Genomic DNA, 10,485 nt, shown 5'->3' with positions numbered 1-10,485 from the left:
TTTTTTTTTTTTTTTTGCCAATCATGAAACAATTTTCTAAAAAATTTGAATTAATTTTAATTAATTATTGTATCCACGTGTACGTATTTATTATGAAGAGAATAATTTCCTGTTATAAGATAGCCGGGATCAGTTTTCTGATAAACGAGTCATTGCAATAGAATTGATATATCGAAGAAGTTTATGGTATAATATGTTAACATACAATGTGAAAAGATAATATAAAATGTAAATATAAATGTTTAAATTAAACCTGATACATATATTTGATTTGCCAATGTAAATAGATTTGATTAATTCACTATAGTTTGCATCGGATACATTTTTCCACGTAAAGAGTTAACACGATAATAAATAAACAACAATCAAATTGCGATAAAATTTATTCACTTCCCGATCCGAGACAATTTTAAAGAACATGATTTACATGTTTAAATGTTTTACAATTATTTTGCCATTATTACATAATAATATTACATAACTATTATATTAATGACAAAAATAAGTATCCCGTTGAGGTAATGAACTTTGGAAACGAGAATATTTCTCGACCGATAACTTTTCCATTTAAAATCTAATTACGAATCATCGATGATCGAATCTACTTTCTCTTCCTGGAATTCGTATTTTCTTAGATAAAATTCCAAAATTTTTTCTACAATTTTTGTTTGTTTCTACAATTTTTTTATCATCTTTTGCAAAACAAAATTGAATAATGCGATAAGCTAAAGAAATCTGAAGAAAAAATAAATAACGATTTTTATTTACCAACGAACCCGATTGAAAGATCGTGTTAATAAATTAAAATTTTACGTCGCCAATATACGAAATCCACACACGTACACGCTCCTCGTCACAAGGACACAAGTGGTGCAAAATGTGGACAGCTGTCGACGGGGGCCAAGAAACTATTAACGATGTCTTCGTTTAGAATTATTGTTTAGTCAGTTGCATGCATACGTATATATAAAGCAAAGTGTCGAATTAACTGTCGATACGAGCGAGCATCGATATTAATCGAGGAGGAGAATTTTTTATATCGGCAAAACGCTAGTCAAAACGTTAACGAACTGGACAAAATCTACCTTAGGCGTGTCTAAAAAAAGATTCGACGCAATGATTCTGGAGCAAACTACGAATACATTCAAGGATCTTCTTCTCCATCCGAATCGACCTTGCACACGAAATAACAACTGATCGTTTATGTAACCAAGAAATTTTATATACTCGCTTTCTTGTCTTCTCTATTCGCTTATTTACGTGTATAGGATGTAAAATACGAGAAAAACGCGACAACCGTGTATTTCTCTCGTTTACATTTACGCCTGTGAACGAGATAAATAAAAATTTAATAGACGAGGTCGAAGTGAGTCTCGAAGAGAGATCCATCCGGCTCGGTTTGTTTTCTTTCGCGATATAACGAACGTTTCAAGGTTATCGTTGTTTCTCTTCCGAATTGTGTACAGCTGTAGCAGTAGTAGTCGCGTTTTCACGATTATTTGCAATTCGTATCCAAATGGTAAGATACTTATTCTTATGCACGCGTGACCAGATTTCGAATGTCTCTAATTTTCCTTTTCCTCATTTCCAAGATTTCATTGCTTCTGCGAACAAGGAAAGAAGAGAAGAGAGAGAAACTCTCTATTGCGACGAAACAGAATTATACTACTGTTTTCACACTTCTACTCCTTTGCAAAACAGACCAGAAGTTCCAAGAATCACCGAAATACGAATGAACGAAATTTCTTTTTCTTGTCTAGATCTTAGATCTCGTATATACAGAATCTTTAAATTTTTTCCGAAACTGTTTAATATTGCCTTACAATCTATAAATATTTTCAATTTCTTTATGATTTGTTAAGAAAAATAATCCCTAGAGAATTTTTCTAGGAATTTTCCCTAGAAAACATAGGGTTTTTTAACTTTAATATATATGGTATATGGTATATATAAAACTTTAAGAAGTTGAAATTGAGGATAACAGATATTTATCCATTAATTCAGATACTTGAACCGTACACCATCATCGGTCGTTGGATATAAAATACGCAAACATCGCGAACGTTACCATGACTCATTCCTTCTATCTGTACAAACAAATCAGAGCACCAGTCCCGGGATTTAACGCATCCGACCTACTAATGGCAATTTCAACGCTAAACGATTATCTTTCTTTCCGTTTCCGTATATAATTACGCGCATCATTGTTGCACATTAATAATATCCCCCATCCGAGACGCGATATCGACGAAGACTCGTGTTGGATTCGTGCTGCTCGGCGAGCGAGCCATGACTCGTCTATCGCCTATCGCTCTTCCTAATTAATTTCCCATTGCCTTCATGGGAATCCTATTAACGTGAACGAAGGCACGAAAGCCTATTATTTAATTATATTTATGTGAATGTATGACACGTTCGACATTGACGTTGCAAAATGTCAACTTTTTTCGCACGTAAACCGCATATATATATATACGATAAACGAAAAACATATGAATTAGATTACAGACGATTCTCAATCGATGATTTAAATTTTGATGATTGTTATTTTTTTATCGATATTTTTCTTTGAGTTTAATGAAGTTTCTTTATATCTGGATGCGTTGAAGAAATTTTATCGAATATATATTGAATATGGAAAAAGAATTTGAAAATATTATTTTTTGATATATAGAGAGAAGATGATAGGTTTATGAATTCGTACAAGGTTAAAACTGTGGAGAATTATTCTATTGCTATCCATTTTTTGCAGTTTGCTTTCTTTTGCCAAAGAAAGCAACCGATACCCTACGTATCGAAACTAAGACATTTTATTATGCCAAGCAAAATAATAGATCGGCTTCTCGAACTGTCTTTGTATATTTAATCAACTTGTATACATATTTAATCAATAAATAATGATAATCTTCGCAGGTCTACATACGATACCACTTCTATATTAATCTTTAATTGAACAGCTGAATCGCGCGTTCTATTGAAGATTCCTATCTTCATGTATACTTTTCTAAGAAAAATTTTCTTCTCTTTAACTTACGTTTAAAATTTCTTATCTTCTTCTTTTCTTTTCTTTTTTTTTCATTATATTTATTGATAAATAGCAAACATTTCCATGATATATTTCTCCTTAATCTTCTTTTGCAAATTTGATTTCTAACAATAATTTCTCTTTATATTTTCATTTTCACCTATTTCAATAAAATCATAATAGATACAGGTTATAATAGATACTTGAACGTTAATCTTCGAACGATCAGCCCATTAATGATCCGAATATCGATCGACCTAATGTCTTAACCTTAAAATATTATTAATTACAACAATTCTCAATCATATATATAATTAAATCAAGAATTTATATATACGCATAGAACGATATGAATCAAAATAGAATATTAGTTACTTTTATCCAAGCAAAAATTGCAAACGTAGCAACTTTTACCTTGACCAATATAGATAACGATCCACTGTTTTGTATCGAAGGCCCTTCTATCCGTGGAAGATAGGTAAAGTAGGTAAAGAGTAATTTGCTAATGGATGCAATTTCCTAGCTTCAAGGAACACAAGGCGCACGATTCTCTTTTGCTTCGTTTCGATGCAATTTCGCGAAATTGTGCTCGATTTTTATCACAGAATGCTCCAATGCTCGTCCAATTTAATATCGATGCTATCTCTCTCTCCCCCTCTCTGCGCGCACAGGGTGGACCGCGCAAATGGGACCGGATATCCCAGGATATTTCTACGTCACGTGTAATTTCTTTTTCGTTATTCGTCCCTTTATCTATTTCGTGTCCTCCTCTTTCAACTGCAATCAAGAACAAAGATGACGGTGATTTCTTCTTCGAGGACGTTTCGAAGGAAACGTGAATTTTCGTGTATTTGGTGAATGCGATCGAAATTGGGATGAAATAAATATCGTGGAGATTTTTCAAAACGATTGAAAAAAAATTGTAAAATGGACGGTGGATTAGTTTGACTCAAATCACTGTGATCGTTATATTCATATTTTTACAATTTATATGCGAAATTAAATTTAATTAACAAAAAGTAAAATTTATATATCTTTAATATTTTTATACAAATTCATTGAAATAGTAATCGATAAATAATAAAATTGCTAATATTATTAAATAATCTTATATATACTTTATATGGGAAATGAAGGAAATATTGCATGTTATTTTTGTTTTAAAATCATAAAAATGATATTTTTAAAAATATCATTTTATATATAAAAAAAAAATCTGAAAATTTTCACAGATCTGCATATTTCTAATCCATTTGTTTAGGAACATGCTGTTCAAAAAATTTATGAGTTCCGTGAAATAATAGAAATCATCAAAAGTGATTTTGCATACAATGCAATTTTTAATTAATAAAAATCACATTGTAAACAAAAGATAAACGTATCAATAAGAAATATCAGTAAGTAATAGTAATAATTGCAAAATGTTTCATTTCTAACCTTGGAAATCATGATTATGCACATAAATGAATTAATCTTGATATACGATTTCACATGATATGATAAAACATATGAAATATTGCATTAAATTTAAATGAATAAAAAAACTGAAAATCATCTTCGTTTCTCTCTAAATACCGATATACTAGATATAAAATTTGTGTATATATTACGTAGCTTTTTTTTCCCCGCTAACATTTTCTTTTCCACAGATCTTCTGGTTTAAAAAACGTTGGCTTAACCGAATTGAAATAGCCGTTAACTTGAAAAAAATAATTAAGTTAAAAATGTTGTCAAAATAAACTTACTTTAAATTTTATATAAATTATTCATTAAAATGCTTGAAAAACAATTATTCGTTATAACTTATATAATTATAATTGATTCTTCGTATAACCTCGGCCGTTTGCCACTACAGTTCGTTATTTCGAATAATGAAGTTATTCGAATAATGCTTTCGAATCATAGAATAGGTACAAACTATTACGAAGATAAAAGAAAGCGCGTTAAAAAGTTTCTACGATATAAATAGAGTAGAAAATTATTGAAGCAATATTAATTTATTCTCAACTTCAACTATTAAAATTTTCGCCCATCTTTGTTTTATATATATATATATATACTATCACGGTAGAAGAATTTGCGCTACACAAGTTGTCACGGGTGAGCCAAATAATTGAGTTAGCGTTCGATTATAATTATTGGCAAACGTACAATTCAATAAATCGTATCCCTTGATATTGGGAAATACATTGTGTCTGTGGTGGTTTGCGGTCCGCATAGTCGACAAGGTGCCACGAATCAGGCTGATCAATTAAGGTCTATGAGACGATAGGTACAATTTAACGCCAATTACGATACGCGATTTTGCGTATTCGTAAATTTTTGTTTAACTCTAACCTATTGAGAACATTGTATAATTACATATATAATTATATACATGTATTATATATATTGTATAATTTATATTATTAATTTTTTAATGAAGTTTACAAATTAAAGATATAAATAATTACTTTTTAGAAAATTCTGAACTATAATAAATTACATTCACCAGCTTTTACGTTTTTTTTTATATATAAAATAATAAAATGTAAAATCACGAATTATATGGAAAAATTTAAGTTTTTAAGGTTTAGTAGATTCGAATCTTTAAATCGAGAATATATCGGTACAAATTATAGCATTTTGAATTCGATGTTACAGATTACAATGGTTTAAGCGCTATTCAATAAAATGAGCGATTAAATGGAACGTGAATTGCTGATTATTCCAATTACGACTCCTCTTAGATCGTATCTATACGTTTAACAACTTATTTTAAGAATTTCTATTTCGTTCGTTTCGATTAAATTTTATCGCAAAAAGTTTATTTAAATTTCGATATTTTAATTTTATTCAACGATATTTTAATTTTATTCAACGATAATGATTCATTTTTAAAAAAAGAAAATAATTGTAAAAAATATTTAGAAATGTCAAATACTAACTAAAGAAATTTAATTGAAACTTTGAATTAATGACACATCAATTTAATTTCCTTTTTAAATTCTCTAAATTTAAAAATAAAAAAAAACACTGTTTAAATTTTGTTATCTTTCACTTCATAATCACGAGTAAAAAGTTGATTCTATTCAAAATTCTCTAGAAATAAAATTCCCTAAAAATCAAAAATCCCTTACACATCATTCGAAATTTCGTTATCCTCAATCGATAAAAATTTTTAATAAAACGAATATTATATCACAATATAAAAATACGACGTGATTTCACAAAACAGAAATATTACCACCAGCAAAGTTCTTTATTATTCATCGATAAAACGACTTTACACGAAGCTAGTGGCCTTTCCTTCCACGACGTCGATTCTCGCGTGTTTACTTTCACGGACATTTTGTCGCGTTTCCAGTCGCTCGATGAAATTTATTCAGTTATTATTATTCAGAAATTTATCGCAAACGAAAGGATCGAGGATCGAATCGACCGATCGTCCAATGCATTTCGAAAAGATTTTCCCGCGCGTTAATTCCCGATTAATTCGTGTCGAAGTTGATTGAACCACCGAAACGAGCGTTACCAGGCGACACAGAGAAATCAGGTTTTACGTAACTTTCGATGTATACCCCGTTATCGATATTCCTTTTACGTATCTCGCCGCTAAATGCGCGGTTTTAACTGACTTTTCCTCTATGATTGGAAAATAACGCAATTTGACGTCATAAAATAATTATTAGGTAAAAAATAGCCTCATTGATTATCTTATATACAATCTATTTAAAAATTTTCCAAATGTTTTTAACGAACGAAATATTTTTCTTTTATCTTATATTTTCAATATTTTTATCAATATCCAAATAGAAATGAAATAAAAAGAAATTAAGAAAAATGAAAAGAATTGTAGAAATTTATTAATTAACCGATTTTATCGCGCTTGAATCATTTATCTTTAAATTTTTATTTTTTTCTAAAAAAAAAAAAAATTCTTCGATTTACCTTAAAATGTATCTCAAAAAATACGAATCAATATTATCCTAAGCTCATGGAGAATTATAATTATCACAGAATAGGCAGAAACTATTACGAAGATAAAAGAAAAAGTGTTAAGAAGAAAAATAATTTTGTGTCATTTGGCATGTTCGCTCGAAACATTCTCGTATCGCATTCCTCGAAATTATGCAAGAGGAAAAAGTTGATCGAGCGTTTGACGAGAATTCCATCATGAAAATGTCACGTCTAAGATCACGCGGAAACATGCAAACAAAATAGAGACGTTATTGCGCTTCTGACATCCGCAATTCACAAATCGGATTTTGTCGACAAGACGGTAAACGATTCGGTCAAACGTATCTATTCCTTCGAGATTAGCCGACCTCCTCTCTACAAGAATTTCATGAACGACGTCGAGATATGGAAGTCTCATCTTCCGAACGCGACAACATTTCGAATAGTCATTTTTAGATTCTTTTAGTGAAACTTGTGCACCGAAGAGTTTGAGCGTTAGCTCGTTGAAAAAGTAACTAGTTAAAAATTTCGAATAAAATTACTTTAAATAATGCTTGAATAATATTTATTTATGACTATTATAATTGACTCGTTCTTCGTACAATCTCGACTAGTTCACAGTACAATTATTCGATTACGTTTTGAATTGAATAAATTATCGAAGTAAGTTATCGAAGTAATTTTATTCATAACTTCAATTTGAAATTTTTCTTTTTCATCGCTGCCCACGATCCACGTATGAATGTATCAACCATCTCTTTTTCAAAATTAGATTCAAACATAAGCTACTTCACCGAGCGTATTACTTTTCCTCGAATTAAAATCAAATATTGCAAACTTAACCTAATCTAACCTAACTTAACTTAACTTAGATTATTTCACGTTATCCACGATTAGAATTAAGCAACGCGTTGGAAAAGTAACTAGTTAAAAATTTCGAATAAAATTACTTTAAATAATGCTTGAATAACATTTATTCAAGTAGTTATTATATTAATTCGCTTTTCATATAACCTCGACCGTTTGCCATTATTTGCGATTATTATTACATTTTAAACGATAAATTATCAAAATAACTTCAACTATTAAATTTCACTGATCGTGTATGAAGCACAAAGGTCTCACTGTTGCTCAAATCTGCAGATACTACGGAATTTAGATTATGAAATTAGTCAAATGTAGAATAACGATATATCGATTCGATATCAATGTTTCGATATAGGATTAAAGGAGGATTACGATAAAATTAGTCAAAAGGTATAACGATATATCGATTGTATGTCAATGTTTCGATAGATCTGTAGATTGGATAAGAATCATGATAAAGTTTGTAAAAAAAATAACGATATATCGATTAAATGTCAATGTTTCGATAGAACTATGATTCGATAAGGAGCACGATGAAGTTAGCCAAATGTAAAGTAACGATACATCAATTGGATGTCAATATTTTGATAGAACTGTGATTGGATAAGGACCACGATGAAGTTAGCCAAATGTAAGGTAACGATACATCGATTGGTTACCGATGTTTCGATAGATTTGTGATTGGATATCGATCCAATTGTTTCGACAGATCTATATATAATCGAATAAAATAAAATTTTAGGAAAAAAAAAAAAAAGAGCATAGCAAAAATGAAATGCACAGTTGTAAATGTTGTGAAATCAGTTGATACTATTTTTTAAATGAAAAATGAATAAATGCATATGAATGAATAAATACATTAAACGATAAAAATAACTAATCAGTTAAAAAAAGAAAAATAGTGACTTGTAAATCTATGAAATTCCTCCTATTCTTGATTACATACCGCATCATGCATTATTCAAAAAAATTTTCCATTTTGATTGAAGTAAATTTATAAATAGATGTATAAACCGCTATTTATACTTTGCAAATCGATAGTTGAATAAAAATGAATTTCCACATCACGGAAATACAGGAATAGGAATTTATCTTTCCTGTCGCGTTCTATTTCTTTACACAAGATTCGAAGGGACGAACTTTACTCGGATGACTCGATGGTAAAACGGTTAACCGATGATAACGATTTATCTACCGTTTACGGCATCTTTTTATAGACGCTTTTATAGCCTTCCTAAGTATTTTCTTTTTATATTTCGAGATTAAAGTTCATAGACCTGATGACAACCGGCCAAAGAATTTTTAGCCCTTCCTTCTTTCGAACAGAGATAGGTAAGCTTCTGAATAGGTACGATACGTAATGTCTCTAACTGGAATTTTTAGCCTTGCATTTTTAACTTGCCTATCGTTATCCCTTCCACTTCGCCAAACTTTCAATGTTCATAATTTCTGAACCAATGAATTCCAAATTTAGAATCATTATATTCCTACATGTTTAGAACTATTCATCATTAGAATATTATTAGAAAATATATAAAAAAAAATTTAGGAAAGTGGAAAAAATGAAAAGTTATCGAATGGAATTAAAAAACAGTATACAACAAATGTCGATCTCCTGATACATTTTTTTTTTCAATGAAAAAGAATTATCTTTTTCATAAAAAAAAAATTACATCAAGTCGTATTTTCAAATAATGTTAAGTTCTATTTGAAATATTTTTTATAATAATAAATAATAATAATAATAATAATAATTCGAGTGGGTAAGTTAAAATTTCAAATGGCACGTATTCAAGAGTTTTATCGACGAGCCTTTTTTTTTTTCCCAAAACAAATCAAGTTTACGATATCAATACGTAAATAAGTACGTAACAAATCGCAAATTTTACGACAAAAAAAAAAGAAAAACGGAAAATTTATAAAATATAATGAATCGTAATCAGTTTACAAGAATTTCATTCCGTTTGCGTACACAAGAAATCGTAAACAAAGTGCAAATTATCACGCTATCGATCAAGATTATATTCCTGTTCCTTGAAAAACAAATCAAAAATCTTGTAGCAAAACGTATTATTCGTGCACGAACAAAGGTGCATATCTATACTTCGTATATATCGAGCACCACCTTCGATTTATCAAAGTCGAGTTGTGCCTTGCCAATAATACTTCTTCAAATTTTCTTATCGCATCTATCAATATTCATTAACCAGAGATAACAGGCCGTTAACGATAAAAATCGAAATATTATTCAAAGAACTCAGGAAACGAATAAGTTGATGTTAAATGAAAAATTAACGTTTTATATTCAATATGAATCTCTTTTTAAATTTTCTCTTTTTAAAAAAATTTGTTTTTTGAAATTAGATTTTGAATTGTTCATCACTTGATATTGCAAATTATTTCAATTCCGAAATTTTCTTTTCAAATTAAACGTTATACAAAAACCAATTAAGATTAAAAATGTAAAATTAAAAATTAAAAATTGTTTTCGGCTTCTCTAAACAGTATATATACATATATCGTTTAATTAAAAAAAAAAATTATTTGCAGTAGTTTCGAAAAGGCTTTTAACATTTCATACAGATCACTATATACTTAATTTCATCATTTTTTTTCTTTAATAGCTATTCAATCTACCGCATCTAATGCAAAAC

At 29.4% G+C, this 10,485-nt stretch overlaps 1 protein-coding gene across 4 annotated transcripts in view; it reads right to left on the bottom strand.

Moving 5' to 3' along the window:
- LOC102671946 (neuronal PAS domain-containing protein 2-like) overlaps positions 1 to 10,485 on the bottom strand; it is a 69,682-nt gene that overhangs the window by 31,175 nt on the left and 28,022 nt on the right. The window contains exon 1 of one of the 4 annotated variants that reach the window (XM_031510766.1): positions 1,086 to 1,550. The exons of the other annotated variants lie outside the window; for them this stretch is intronic. The gene's annotated coding sequence lies outside the window, so the exon portion shown is untranslated. Of the gene's footprint in view, positions 1 to 1,085; positions 1,551 to 10,485 lie in introns of those variants that run through there. 4 annotated transcript variants of the gene reach the window in all.

This window comes from Apis dorsata, unplaced genomic scaffold (genome assembly GCF_000469605.1).
Source record: "Apis dorsata unplaced genomic scaffold, Apis dorsata 1.3 scaffold_257, whole genome shotgun sequence".
Lineage (NCBI taxonomy): Eukaryota > Metazoa > Arthropoda > Insecta > Hymenoptera > Apidae > Apis > Apis dorsata.
Note: the sequence above shows the minus strand (reverse complement) of the source record. Positions and strands in the feature narration are given on the sequence as shown.